The sequence below is a fragment of the Nycticebus coucang genome, chromosome 8, assembly GCF_027406575.1.
Source record: "Nycticebus coucang isolate mNycCou1 chromosome 8, mNycCou1.pri, whole genome shotgun sequence".
Taxonomy (NCBI): Eukaryota; Metazoa; Chordata; class Mammalia; order Primates; family Lorisidae; genus Nycticebus; species Nycticebus coucang.
In genome coordinates this window covers 76,779,561-76,794,481 of record NC_069787.1, presented here as the reverse complement: position 1 = coordinate 76,794,481, position 14,921 = coordinate 76,779,561, and the positions used below count along the sequence as shown (strand labels likewise).

General features: G+C 40.6%; 1 pseudogene; it reads left to right on the top strand.

Annotated features, from left to right (window-relative positions):
* LOC128591368 (protein SET-like) overlaps positions 1-14,891 on the top strand; it is a 40,591-nt pseudogene extending 25,700 nt beyond the window's left edge.
* The last annotated feature ends 30 nt before the right edge of the window (positions 14,892-14,921 follow it).

Here is a 14,921-nt window from a genome sequence, read left to right as displayed (position 1 = left end):
TGGCAAAAACCCCCCACAAATATTCAGCCCCTCAGCAGTTAAGGCTCTGCTTGCAAATTAATAGGATTCTGGTTTATATAACAGCCCCTTTGATCTCTGCTGATGTGAATCTGTCTCTGAGAGATGAACTGGTGACTAAGTGCTGAGGGGAGGGCAATAAGGAGGACCACTCAGGTGGCCAGCTGGTCCTTTCCCAGGCAACATCTTTCTCTTGCTTTTTATTGTCTTCTAACCTTAAAATGTGCAATTGGCAACAGAAAGAAAGAGAAATAAAAGCCCTTAATAATTTTAAGGAGAATAATCCATTTTTGATCTTTAAGAATCAACTTATTGATACATTTTTTCTGAGTTATGAAGAGTTCATTGGTCTTTACATATTGATGGCATATTTTGGAATGCTCTAGAGCGAACATTCAGAATATTCATCTTTTTCGAAGGCTATTGTTCTATTCTTATTGTTAAGCATGGAGAATTTCACTGTCATTCTGACATTGTAAAATCACTTTCCCGGGCGGCGCCTGTGGCTCAGTCGGTAGGGCTCCGGCCCCATATGCCGAGGGTGACGGGTTCAGACCCAGCCCCGGCCAAACTGCAACCAAAAAATAGCCGGGCGTTGTGGCGGGCGCCTGTAGTCCCAGCTGCTCGGGAGGCTGAGGCAAGAGAATCACTTAAGCTCAGGAGTTGGAGGTTGCTGTGAGCTGTGTGAGGCCACAGCACACTCTACGGAGGGCCATAAAGTGAGACTCTGTCTCTACAAAAAAAAAAAAAAAAAATCACTTTCCCAACTACGTGCTGATAAATAATTTTTGAGGCCAGGTGCAGTGACTCATGCCTGTAACCCTAGCAATTTGGGAGAAGACCGTTTGATGCCTGAAGTTTGAGAACACCCTGGGCAACATAAGACCTAGTCCTTACAAAAAATTAAAAAATTAGCAGGGCACGGTGGCAGGCACCTGTAGTCCCTGCTACTCAGGAGACTGAGGCAGGAGGATTGCTTAAGCCCAGGGGTTTAAGGTTTTAGTGAATGAGACTAAGGCCATGACACCACACCCAGCTACTTTTTCTATTTTTAGTAGAGATGTGGTCTTATTTTTGCTCAGGCTGGTCTCAGACTCCTGGCCTCAAGCATTGTCCCATCCCAGCCTTCCAGAGTGCTAGGATTAGAGCTGTGAGACATCACACATAGCAAAGAGCTGTACTTTTTTGTTTTTTTTTGAGACAGAGTCTCATTATGTCACCCTTGGTAGAGCGCTGTGGCATCACAGCTCACAGCAAATTCTTGGCCTCAAACTCTTGGGCTCAAGTGATTCTCTTGCCTCAGCCTCCCAAGTAGCTGGGACTACAGGTGCCTGCCACAGCGTCCGGCTATTTTGCTGTTGTTGTTGTTGTCATTGTTGTTTAGCAGGCCCAGGCCGGGTTCGAACCTGCCAGTTCCTGTGTACGTGGCCAATGCCCTAACTACTGAGATACAGGCACTGAGCCCCTGGTACTAAAGTTTAAGTACCCAGGACAACAAAGTATATATCTATATGTTGGAGTTAATAAAATTCTTAATTGTGAGATTTTAGTTACTATCAGACATAATAGTTTTAAAGGGTGCTTAGGAAGCATGGGTGTCCGTCTAATATCATTCAGTCAGTTAAAAAACCCCACTAGTAGCATGGTGTGGAAAAAGAATATGGATTTAGTTCTGCCATTCATTGGCTATGTGCCTTGGGCAAGACAATCTCTTTGTGTTTTAGTTTTTTCTTTTTCTTTTTTTTTTTTTTTTGGTCGGGGCTGGGTTTGAACCCGCCACCTCCGGCATATGGGACCGGCGCCCTACTCCTTGAGCCACAGACACCGCCCGTTTTAGTTTTTTCTAATGGTAAAGTAATTAGCATGGCAGCACTGGATTGGGTCTAGACTGCACTTGTATTTTGTTTGCTCTGCTCAGAGATTTTTCTGGTTCGTCTGTTTATTTTGAATTAATTGCCATGGGAGTAGTAGTAGTTAGTGGTCATCAAATATCCAGCTGCTCCACTTCATTTCCCTGCCTTCTCTGGAATCAAGCAGCTTCACCTGCTGGATGGATTGTGAGTTGAGATGATGGTGTCATTGCGCAGCCAAGGCACTTAAAAGCTGCTGTGCATCTTCCGCCTCTTTCTTTCCCTGCGGAGGTGACCTTGGAAACCATATGTAGGGGTGGCAGTATCAGGAGATAAACGGATTGTGGTTTCCTGAGTTGCTGGTTGGAAGAGAGCCCTGCTGACCTGCATCGTGCTTTGTATGATGTGCTAAGTCAATGATAGTTTGGGGTTTACGTAGCATAGCCCAGTTAGTCTATCCTAACTAATAGAGTTGGTAACATTTAAAAATTGGGAAATTTTACGTGAAAAAAAATCTGAGTTTCTGACTTGTGTGGAGAAAGAGATCTAGCAATGCTGGGCTTGAATCCCTACCTGGCAATGCCGGGAGCTGAGTGATGCTTCCCCCCAGGTGGTCGTGTGCTCTCTACCTCCCCATGGTCCGCGTCTTTCCTGGTATAAAGCCCTGGGCAGCACAGCTGAGTGTCAGTTCTCATTTGTCATCACTCTTGTGTAGTTGCTTTCTCTTAATCAAGAGGCAAACAAAATATCTCTGTATGCATATCCCTGACAAAAGTGGGAAAATTAAATATAGATCAGGTCGGATATGTATTTCAAGAAAATTAAGAGGAAGCAGTGCTCTTTGAGGAAAAGACAATTTCTAAATGTTTTGTGTGCGAAGTGTGTCTATATCTAAAGAAGATAATGGAACATACCATTGTGAAGTCGCCCATAGGAAGAGCCATAGTGGGTTTGGAGAAAAGATGACTGCTGAAAAAATTATTAATTGAAAAATGGGGCTTACCTTTCAACAGGGGTTTCTTGTGATTGTGAAGAAAATAAGTGGCACTGCTGTGGAATGCAATTGTGTATGAAGTGAGAAACTCATATCCCAATCACTTCACTCATTTGCCTGCCTAGTTCCAGAGGCATTTGAGTTTGTGAGGATTGATGGAGAAAATGCAAGCAGAATACCTGATGTAGCATAAGGAATATCTAGCATGCTGCTTGGTGTGCAGCTGTCTCCAAAATGTTAGTTTCCTTCCTCTTTGTTTATTATCCTTGATCCCAGAAAAGGATATTGGAATCTATTGCTAATTTTATCCTGAAACTGAACGGCTGGATAGGGACATATAAGCAAGAAAGTCAACAAAAGGGTTATATCTAACAAGGGTGAGGAGACCAGAGAGAAAAGCCAGGCAGGAAAGGGCAGATTGAGAAAAATATTGGATTCTTTATTCTAAAAAAAATAATAAAGGCTGAAAGGAGACACTATAAAAACTGTTAAATCTTAGACAGAAGGTGTAGAAAGTGAGATTTTTGTGCAGCTTATAACCACCCCTTTCCCTTCTGACTTCCATGGGCAAACAGAACTTCCCCTGTCCCATGGATGTAGGACTTGGCCGTGTGGCTCGCTGTGGCCAATGGAGGGTGGATAAAACTGACGATGTGTCAGTTTTGCGCCCAGGCTTCTGGGAGCTGTTGCCCTCCAGCAGGAGAAGAACATGACCTAGGCAGCCACTGCCCTTCAGCCTGGACCACAGAACCAACTGTGTAGAGCAGGTCTATAGTTTGGAGCCAATTCTAGCTGAGCAGCAGAGCCATAACAATAAATACTACTCGCTTGCTGTTGAATGCCACCGAGTTTTGGGGTGCTTTGTAATGCAGCATCATTCCAGCAAGAGTTATGGAAGCTGCATGAAGATCTTCTCCAATATATGATAAAGAACTCAAATTTCCCAAATGCCGGAACTGGGCATGTAAATGTTGTTTTATGGAAAACTTCAGAGGAGCAAACTCTTCTTTCAAATCCTCATCCTTCCTCTGGGTGCCCCTTCCCTTCATAGCCTTCCTTGCTTGCTTTCAGCTTTTCATTATGTATAGATTTTCCCTCATCTATTAATAATCATTCTTGCAAAATGAGCTGTCCTTTGGGCCATTTTTTCAGGGTTTTGCTTTCTCTTTAAGGATAATAAAAAATAAGGCTGATATTAAATAGCACTTTCTACGTGGCAGGGACTGTTCTAAGTACTTGGCATTTAGTATGCACAACCACCCTATGTTCTAAATAATGTCTCCATTTTATAGATACAAATTGAGGCACACATAGGCAAAGTAAAGGTCTCAAATAACACAGAACTGGTAAGTGACAGAGGGGTAGTTTGATCCCAGACCCCTAGAATCTAAGATCTTCCCCGCTATGTATATCTTCTTGATAGCAATGGGTTAACTGGATAAACTAATCTAGATTGACATTAATTTATTATCCAATACAAGTATTAGTTTATTATTCCCTCAGCTAACATAAGGCCGTAATTCACTGTATGTGAAGAGGGCCCACAGGAAATGAATCTAATGACAAAATTTTGGCCTTATGACAAACCACCAAGGAGATGATTTCAAGGTGGTATTTCTTTTCATGCTTTAATTTCAAGGAAGTCCAAAGATTTAGCAAAATCAAAACTTGAAAGAGTAAATTTTAGAAGAAAATAAAGGAACCTTGTCTTTTGAAAATGTGTACTCTTCACGGGGAACATACCAATCAGATGCCTGTTGATGAAAACCCAAATAGCACTTGAGGGCTTTTCTGCCCTTGGAGTTTAGGAATCTTAGCTTGGATTGCACTTCCCAAGCCTGGGTAGCTCCAGTGCCTCTCCAGGATTTCAGATTCCACTTCTTTATGCTCATTAGGTTCCTAACCCTAGTAATCACAGGGTGGCTTCAGTTCTATGATCTGTGCATTATATATGTCATATCAAAGCTACACCTCCTCATGGAAAAATATCAATGAGACCAAGCACGTGATTATTTTCCATTTTTTGCTAAAAACATATTATGGCATAGAGGAGGGGGGTCACATTACAGATTATGCAGCCATCTGCCTCCTCATGGGGCCCCCAACTAGATCCTCATGTTACACCCTTTTAAAAGCTTTCATACCCTTTATATACAATGCTCTGGATGGGCAGCCTCCCAGCTCTAGCTGCCTCTTCTAAGAGAAGCAGTCTTACCAAGCCATCTGTTACTCTACCTTTCAGCCACCTCTTCTCACGTTCTGATAAATCCAAAGGGCTCTATCTTGTCATAGTAAAAAATGTTAAGAAAATGGTGAGCTTGATAATCTGATTACCATTCTTCCACAAGAAAATCTATTTATAGATAAGCTATCAGAATGAATAAAATAGTTAATGAAAATTACAGATGTAAGATCAATATACAAACATCAGTTGCACATGCCAATACCCCAGCATATTTGCAAAAATACCATTTAGCCTAGCTGCAAAAACTACAGGATACTGGCTGGATGTGGTGACCCATGCCTGTAAACCTAGTGAAGAGAGAGGATCCCTTGTGGTCAGTAGTTTGAGACCAACCTAAGCAAGAGTGAGATCCCTGTCTCTAGAAAAAGTAGAAAAATTAGGTAGGTATGGTGATGCATTCCTATAATCTCAGCTACTCAGGAGGCTGAGGCAGGAGAATCCCTTGAGCCCGGGAGTTTGATATTGCTGTGACCTATGACAATGCCACTGCACTCTACTCACAGTGACAAAGTGAGATCATGTCTCAATAAAAATCAAACAACAACAACAAAACACTATAGGATACCTAGTAATAAGCCTAACAGAATTGTCTCATAGAACAAACTAACTGTTCCTATGAAGGAGAGTGTTTTAAGTGAACTATGATACAGTAGAATTCTACTTAGCTATTAAAATGAATGATCTAAGATTCACCTGTATATCCATAAGGCCCAATTTTAAAAACATAATATTTAATTTAAAAAATCAAATTGTAACATGTACACACAGTATATTTTTTGTGCAAAAATGTAACACCTACAAAACAATTGAATGTATGAATATACATGTACATCTACACAAGAATGAAATCTGTCTATTTTAAGATAAGTACTACATCTGAGGAAGAAGAGATTGAAAAAGAATTGGAGCACAGCAGGTTTTCTTTTAAAAAAATTCAAGAAAGAAAGACTTTCTGTAATTATATTATATTAATTTTGTATAATATGTATATTAAAATATTAGTAGACATATATTACCTTATTTGATATTTGTCTATTTGAAATTTTTTAGAATTAAAAATGGAAATTCTATATGAACTCAAGAAGGATTTCAATGAAATAACACTGAAAACCCTTTCATCTTCTTTAATAACTTTTTGCTTTAAATTCGTATATTTCTTTTTTTTTTTTGTAGAGACAGAGTCTCACTTTACCGCCTTCGGTAGAGTGCCATGATGTCACAGGACTCACAGCAACCTCTAGCTCTTGGGCTTCTGCGATTCTCCTGCCTCAGCCTCCCGAGGAGCTGGGACTACAGGCGCCCACGACACGCCTGGCTATTTTTTGGTTGCAGTTCAGCCAGGGCTGGGTTTGAACCCACCACCCTCGGTATATGGGGCCGGCGCCCCACTCACTGAGCCACAGGCGCCACCCTAAATTCCTATATTTCAAAATGTCCAAGGAGAAAGAGAAAAGGTTTGACTCTTAGCAGGAAGTTAGCAGGGATGACCAAACTTTGTAAAACAAGGATGAAATTGAAATTTTACTTCATAAAAAGGTCAAGTTAGACACATAAATAATATAACATACCTTTATTTTGAGAGGCTTTTTTAGGTAATTATGAGGCAGGGCAAGCTACTTAAGCCTCCTGCTCCTTGTTTTTGTTTTTTTTCTCCTAGTGGCTGGACTTTGAAGTCCCTCCCAGGTCTAATGTTTTAAGAGCTTTTAAAACTCTAAGCTGTTTGTGAGAGCTTAGAGTTCAGTTCAGCTTGGCAGGAGTGGCCCGTTCCTGGCAAAAGTAAAAAGCAGTTTCTTTCTGTCAGTTAGAGATAAGAAGTGAGGAAGGCTCAGAATGCAGAGGATGATGTTGAGGATGCCAGCTACAGCTGGTGTAGTGAGAGGAGGGATGCTGAGATTGTCAGTGCTGCTGATGACACAGGGACTGGTCTGTCCTCTGTGATAAGTGCAGTGTTCAAGGAACAATATATTTACTCTTTTCTTAAGTATTGGGCCATTCTGAATTCTGCTTTAACATATATATCTTATTGCCCATAGTTAAACTGGGTAATAAGTAAAATACAGAAGGTGCCAAAAACATATATACACATTTTAAGAAAGGAAAAAAAGTATATTCAAATTGTAATACTCAAGTCAGTTTTGACTCCTGCGATTACAAAAGATAAAAGATACCACAGGCACCTGTGGCTCAGTGTGTAGGGCACTGGTCCCATATACCAAGGGTGGAGGGTTCGAATCCCACCCTGGCCAAACTGCAACAAGAATAGCCGGGCATTGTAGCACGTGCCTGTAATCCCAGCTACTTTGGAGGCTGAGGCAAGAGAATCGCTTAAGCCCAAGAGTGTGAGGTTGCTGTGAGCTGTGACACTATTGCACTCTACCGAGGGCGACAAAGGGAATCTGTCTCAAAAATAAAATAAAATAAAACAAAACTAAAAAAATAAAAGATACAACAGAGAAGATAACAAACATGATCGGTATACACCAAGTATTACAATTTAATACAGTTCTTTTCCTTTCTTAAAACGTAAATACATTTTTTGGCACCCTGTGTATATACTACAAATTCAATAGTTACATTTCTATTTAAACTGAATTATTATTGTGGTAGTATGGTTACTTTTTGAAGGAAGAAAGTCTTTATTTTTTAAAGATAAGCATTAAAATATTTATTGATGAAATACAATGTCTTGGATTTGCCTTAAGATAATTCAGAGGGAGGGAGTGAAATAAGATCATCCATGTGCTAGTCACTACTAAGCTGAAAATACTGGGTAGCTGGGGCTCACTACACCATTCTCTCTGCTATGACATATGTTTAAAATTTTCCATGATAAAGAGGTAAAATAAAATAATAGTAAATAAAATGCTGCAGAGCTAGCTTTTTTTTCTTTTATTGGTACTTACAGAAATCCTATCCACTCCCCACTCTGATTCAAAGTCCCATTGCTTACCTGGGGCATTTTTCACAATGTTTGCATAGCATGCGGTCTGAATTGATTTGCTTGCCATGCAACAACTAACTTTTAAACCATTGTTGAATTTGATTTCATCATAAAAGAATTCTAAGAAGTTTTCAAAGGAAATTGGAATTTTCAGCCCTTTCAGGAATGGAAACTATCATAGTCCTTCACACTGTACCTACCAGTAAAGTATTTCTTATGGAAAAACTGAACTTTGATTTGTTAAGCATGTATAGTATACCTGTACACTATTTTCTGGCTTAATGAAATTGATATAATTTGAAGTATATATTATCTCCATCTTAGAGATGAGGTCGTTTAACCTTGCCAAGATCATATAGTTACCATATTTGGAGTCAAGATTCTACACCATGAATGTATAAATCCAAAGCTTGTGTTCTTTCCATGGCATAACCTTGGTTTGTGGTTCCAGAGGCATGGATAGCCATCTGGAAGCTTGAAAGAGACAAGAATCGCAGTCCCCATCCCAGTCCTACTGAATTAGAACAGGCATCTTAATGAAACTCCCGCAGTATCCGTGTACACATTTAAACCATTTAAAGATTGAGAAACTGCTCTCAAAACAGCCTTAAAAATTTATCTCAAATAAGAATAAAAGTAAACATTTTTGCTAACATTTATTCCTTCCTTTCTCTGTGTCATTTTTGTTTTTGTTTATTCCTCACATTAATCCTATTAAAGTGAGGAAATAGGCTTCAGAGTTTAATCATCTCCAGAGTCATGAAGCTAGCAAATGGCAGAGTTGGGATTTGAACTCAAATTGATGTGATTCTGGAAACTGTAACCAATTACCCTATGTCTCCCTCCAAATGTTTTGTTTAATCTAAACGATGCAAATTAGCCTTCCATCATTAACACTGATCCAATACTTAGGTTTGATAATGTAGCCAGAATCTAAAATGTCAGACTCAATACAATGTTGCTGTTATCTAAACTAAAATTTTAAACCATGAGATCATATGGCCAATGTACCTCTTACATTAGAGCACTCTGGGCTTGAACCTGGCTCACACCCACAGGACTAAAGGCACCAAGAAGATCAGAATCATCGGTAAATATGGGACTCACTATGGCGCCTTCCTCTGGAAAATGGTGAAGAAAATTGCAACCAGCCAGCCACTAAGTACACTTGCTCCTCCTTGATCAAAGCCAAGATCAGGGAGATGAGCCGTGGGGATCTGGCACTGTGGTTCCTCTATGAAAACAGTAGCTGGTGGTGTCTGGACCACTTCTGCTGTCACAGTGGGTCAGCCATCAGATGACCGACCAAAGGAATTGAAATACCAGGAGAAGCTCCCCCTTTTCAGACATCACTAGGCTATACCAAATGGATTAAGTTATGTTTAAAAAAAAACAAACAAACAACTAGAGACTATATCAGAGTGCAAATTCTAGTAGTTTATCTAGCCATAACCTTCATTTACCAATAGGTGAACTGAAACATAAGACGAAAGTCTGAAATACAGGATAAAGATAAAAGAGTCCTCAAAACAATCCTAAAATTTACCAAGGCAGGCTCAAAAAAGACATCTGCTTCTTGATTCCATTTTCACATTACTAGGCAACTGCAACTTTATGTTTCCAGTGGTAAAAAGCATAGAATCAAGCTGGGCATGGTGCACACACCGGGAGTCCCAGTTGCTCAGGAAGCTGAGGCAGGAGGATTGCTTGAGCCCAGGAGTTACGATTGTGCCTGTGAATAGCCGCTGTGCTCCAGCCTGGATAACACAGCTAGACCCTGTCTCTTAAAAAAAAAAAAAAATTAGGATCATTAGAATCTCTTTAAATATCTTTGAATAAACAATTCCCTTTTTTCACATGATGTAAAAAATTCATTTTGCTTCTAAAAAGTTTCCCACTGGGCAACATTTTCATCTTCTTTCCCATGTGAGGAAAAAAGAAACATACATAATGTTTTTGTTGGTGGAGAATATAATGGGTTCTAATTCCAGGCTTGCTTTTAGCAAGAGCAACGAGAAACCATAATTAGCTCTAAAGTAGACTAAATTAGTATGAATATGAAATCACCTACAGCTACAAGATAGCAAATTTCTAAAAATACCAGAAAACTTCATATTTTTTTCCCTTTTGGCCTAATGCAGAGCCCCTGAAGCAGAAAAACTTAATTACTTTGTGACCTAGTGTTGGCAGATTGCTATACAATTAGTTATTAGATAGCTTCTCCTTTAGGAGGCATAAAGGGTAGCAGAATGTAATGATGGAAATCTAAGAAGTGGCATTAAAACTGCTGTCTGAAAAGAGAGTAACGGACTTGAATGCCAGAGTATTTGATTCTAAGAAAATGAGATCTTCCAAACAAATATGTAATGAATATCCAGTTAACATGTCAGTGAACTTTTTTCTTTTCAGTGGTAAAGAACAGATTAAGATACACAAACAAAACAAACCCCCCAAAAAATCTCAAACAAAAAATATATATATAAAAAATAAACATTCTTCTGGTTTTCTTATAATCAATCACTTGTCACATTCCAGCTGCTGTGAATGTGAGTTAATTTGATAGGTTGTAACCCTTCCATTTATCACCCATTTTCCAGGAAAACAGATATGGATATTGTGGTGAGGAGCTCAGTCTGAAATGAATGACAATTCCAATTATTATCTTAACCTGAAATTTAGGAATGTGTTCAGAGGAGATTATTTCTCAATAATACATTTTTTAATTTTTTTATTTTCTTTTAATTTATTTATTTGTGGGTTTTTGGCCAGGGCTGGGTTTGAACCCGCCACCTCCGGCATATGGGACAGGCGCCCTACCCTTTGAGCCACAAGCGCCACCCTCAATAATACATTTCTAAGGCAATGAAAATTGTCATTGTAAAATCAAATCCCAAAGTATACTTGCACGCAAACACAGAAATACAGGCTCAGCACCTTAAGCTCAGAGGCTAAGGGTGCTAGCCACATACACCAGAGCTGGCAGGTTTGAATCCAGCCTGGGCCTGCCAAACAGCAATGACAACTGCAACAAAAAAATAGTCAGGTGTTGTGGTGGGCACCTGTAGTCCCAGCTACTTGGGAGACTGAGGCAAGAGAATCACTTAAGCTCAAGGAGTGGAGGTTGCTGTGAGCTGTGATGCCACAGCACTCTACCGAGGGTGACAAAGTGAGACTCTGTCTCAAAAAAACCAAAAAAACAAAAAACACAGAGATACATAAACAAATACTTTTTTTTTTTTGAGACAGAGCCTCAAGCTGTCGCCCTGTGTAGAGTGCTATGGCATCACAGCTCACAGCAACCTCCAACTCCTGGGCTCAAGCGATTCTCCTGCCTCTGCCTCCCAAGTAGCTGGGACTACAGGTGCCCGCCACAACGCTGGGTATTTTTAAATTTTTTTTGTTGCAGCCACCATTGTTGTTTGGCAGGCCCAGGCTGGATTTGAACCCACCAGCTCAGGTGTATGTGGCTGGCGCCTTAGCTAGTTGAACCACAGGTGCCGAGCCACAAATACTTACTTTTTTTTTTCAAAACAGAAGGGGGCATTTCACTTTAGATGAAGAAATAAAAGAGATACTCTTCCTAGTGTTTTTTTTTTTGCAGTTTTTGGCTGGTGCTGGGTTTTGAACCCTACACCTCCGGCATATGGGGCTGGCGCCCTACTCCTTGAGCCAGAGGCGCCGCCCCTCTTCCTAGTGTTTTATATGAAGAAAAAAACCTACCAAGAAAATCTATTTCTACATTTTCTTATCGTGTATTTCCCTGTCTCTTTGTGCTAATATCTGTGAGGGCTCATGTGATAAAAATCCCTTGGTGAGTAGCAGGAGAGAGGTAAAGACTATAATTAGAGGGACTGGTGATTTGAAAAAATAAATTAGATACCCATCATTTCATTCATTTTAAAGAGGTACTTAGAGATACTTAGCATGAGATAAACAGGACTCAAAAGAAAGCAAAAATAAACAACTTTGGGTGTCTGCTTTCCCTCTAGTCAGATCCTTGATTTGGTCTGCCAATTCTAGCATTATCATTTCGTCTCAAATGTTAGAAGTATTACTTAAAAAAAAAAAGGATTCATACATTGTGTAGGTGATGGGATATCTAAACTGTGAAGTCCTTTTCAACACTCGTTTATTATTTGGGTTGCTCACAGAGTCAAACTTTAAGGGTCCACTCATCTTGCTTACTTTCTTTTTCTTTTGGTTCTGGCTTTTCAACCAGGATTTATATCAACTGTGACTGCCAGAATTTGGCACAGTGGGTGAGGCAAATCTTATTTGATAATCTGCCCAAGGCAGCCTGTGGGAGCTGCTACAACAGAAGCAGCTCCACTGGCAGTTGCCTTGCCCAGGTTCCCAATCACAGAGCGGGGCATCCCCAACAGAAAGAGGAAGTGGTTCTGTGTTCCTCACCTCCAGACCCGTGAAAAGTTCCCCTCCCACTCACCCAGTGGGCACAATGTAAGGGTGTACAGCACACCCTCAGGGTGAAGGGCTCAACTACAACTTGAACTTTACCTAAAAAACTCAAAACAATGTAACCTAGCTATTTGTACTCTCATATTAATCTGAAATTTAAAAAAAAAGAAAAAGAAAGAAAAGTTCTCCTCCCAGTTGAACTAGTTTTCTGCAGAGTCCTCATGCTTGTCAAATGTTCACTGTTCTTGAGATACAGAAATACTCTGTGAGGCCTCGAGGAAGCTGATGAGGAAGCAGAGGATGATGGTCAGCAGAGAGAAAAGAGGGAAAAGAGTCAAGCAGAAAGAAGAGACACCAGTAGCCCCTGGGGACAGAAAGCCAGAGAAAGGAGGGAGTTGGAGCTATCTCTCTCCTGGCTAGTGTTCCATTTCCCACTTCTAGGTCTCGAGGCTAAGCTGAATTAGAAACCAAACTATTAAATAAAAGCTGAATTAGAAACCAAAACTATTAAATAAAAAGCAAAGCCAGCTGGGATACCCCCACGCTATTCCAGTAGGACCTGAAAACTTTTCTAATATAACAAGTTACTATTATTGATGAGCCTCAGGAAGCCCAGAGTCTTCAAGAAAAAGTAAATCTATATTTTTATAACTTGTTAAAATAGCAAGGGATTGAAGTGCATGATAAATTTTAAAAGATTTATATGAGAAAAAAAGAAAAAAGATTTGGCCAATTGCAGTGGCTCATGCCTGTAATCCTAGCACTCTGGGAGGCTGAAGTGGGTGGATTGCCTGAGCTCATGAGACCAACCTGAGCAAGAGCGAGACCCCCTTTTCTATTAAAAATGAAAATTGCAGGTTAGGTTCTTGGACTTTCCTGGCAACATGGCCCCCAACGCCAGTCTCCCACCCACCTCAGAAGAAACAAAGACTGCCTGCTGCTCCCAGACCGGAAGACACCTCAGGCTGTCTGGGATTGCTGAAAAAGAAAGAAAAAGAACAGCAGGAAGCAATTGAACATATTGATGAAGTACAAAATGAAATAGATTTAATGAACAAGCCTGTGAGGAGATTTTGAAAGTGGAACAGAAATATAACAAACTCCGCCAACCATTTTTTTCAGAAGAGGTCAGAATTGATTTCCAAAATTCCACATTTTGGGGTAACATTTGTCAACCATCCACAAATGTTCATGCTGTTTGGGGAGGAGGATGAAGAGGCAACTGCATTATTTGACCAGAGCTGAAGTGACAGAATTTAAAAGATATTAAATCAGGTAACAGAATAGATTTTTATTTTTATGAAAACCCTTACTTTGAAAATAAAGTTCTCTCCAAAGAATTTGATCTGAACGAGACTGATGCTCCTTCTTCAAAGTCCACTGAAATCAAATGGAAATCTGAAAGGATTTGACAAAACGTTCCAGTCAAACGCAGAGTAAAGCCAGCAGGAAGAGGCAGCGTGTGGAACCAGAGCTTCTTTATCTGGTTTACTGAACATTCTGGTGCAGGTGCAGATGGATTAGGAGAGGTCATCAAAGATGATATTTGGCCAAATCCATTATGGTACTACTTGGATTCTGATATGGATGAAGAAGAAGATGATGATGAAGGTTTAGAAGATATTGATGAAGAAGGGGATGAGGATGAAGGTGAAGATGATGAAGATGAAGGGGAGGAAGGGAAGGAGGATGAAGGAGAAGATTCCAACCTTTTAAAAAATTTCTCCAGTCCCTGGGAGCAAGTTGCAGTCTTTTTTCCCCCCTCTCTTGTGTTCAGTCACCCTGTTCTTGAGGTCTCTTTTCTCTATATCGTGGTTCTCAACTTATTTTGGGGGGAAATACCTTGAGCAGAAGACAATGGGAAAAGAATCTCTACCCGTTTCTGTTCCAAATTCATTTTTATCCCTTCCTGTCTCAAAAAAAAAAAAAAAAAAACTGTATGGAAACAACACCAGGGAGCTCTGTGGGAAAAAAGAAAAACCTGCTCCCTTAGGTCTGTTGGAAGCTGGAGGATGCTTAGGCCCCTGTGTAGTGCATAGAATTCTATCTAGCTCTTTCCCTCCTTTCTGTGTATATTGGTCTCAGAGAGTACACTGTGCCTCTACGTGAATATGCACAGTTAGCATTCTTGTTATTACCAGTCCTTTAGAAGTCCAGAAATACGGGATCACAGTAATATTCCAGTCTGGGATTGCAGAACAACTTTTTTACCAGCGGGGCGACCCATTTCTATCTTGGCGCCGGTGAAAAGCTGGTGTAGGTGAGGGACCGGTGCTCAGTCTGAATACTGGGTAGGCCCGCAATGACAGTGCAGGAATTCCGCGCCGGCTGCGGGGTTCGCAGACCTGACTGAAGGGGGTACTGTTCGCCTGACACACTCAAGCTCCACCCTCCCTCCTACCCACCGCTCCTCTTAGCCCTGAGCCGTGGGGTGCGCTTGTGCGCAGGAGATAGAGC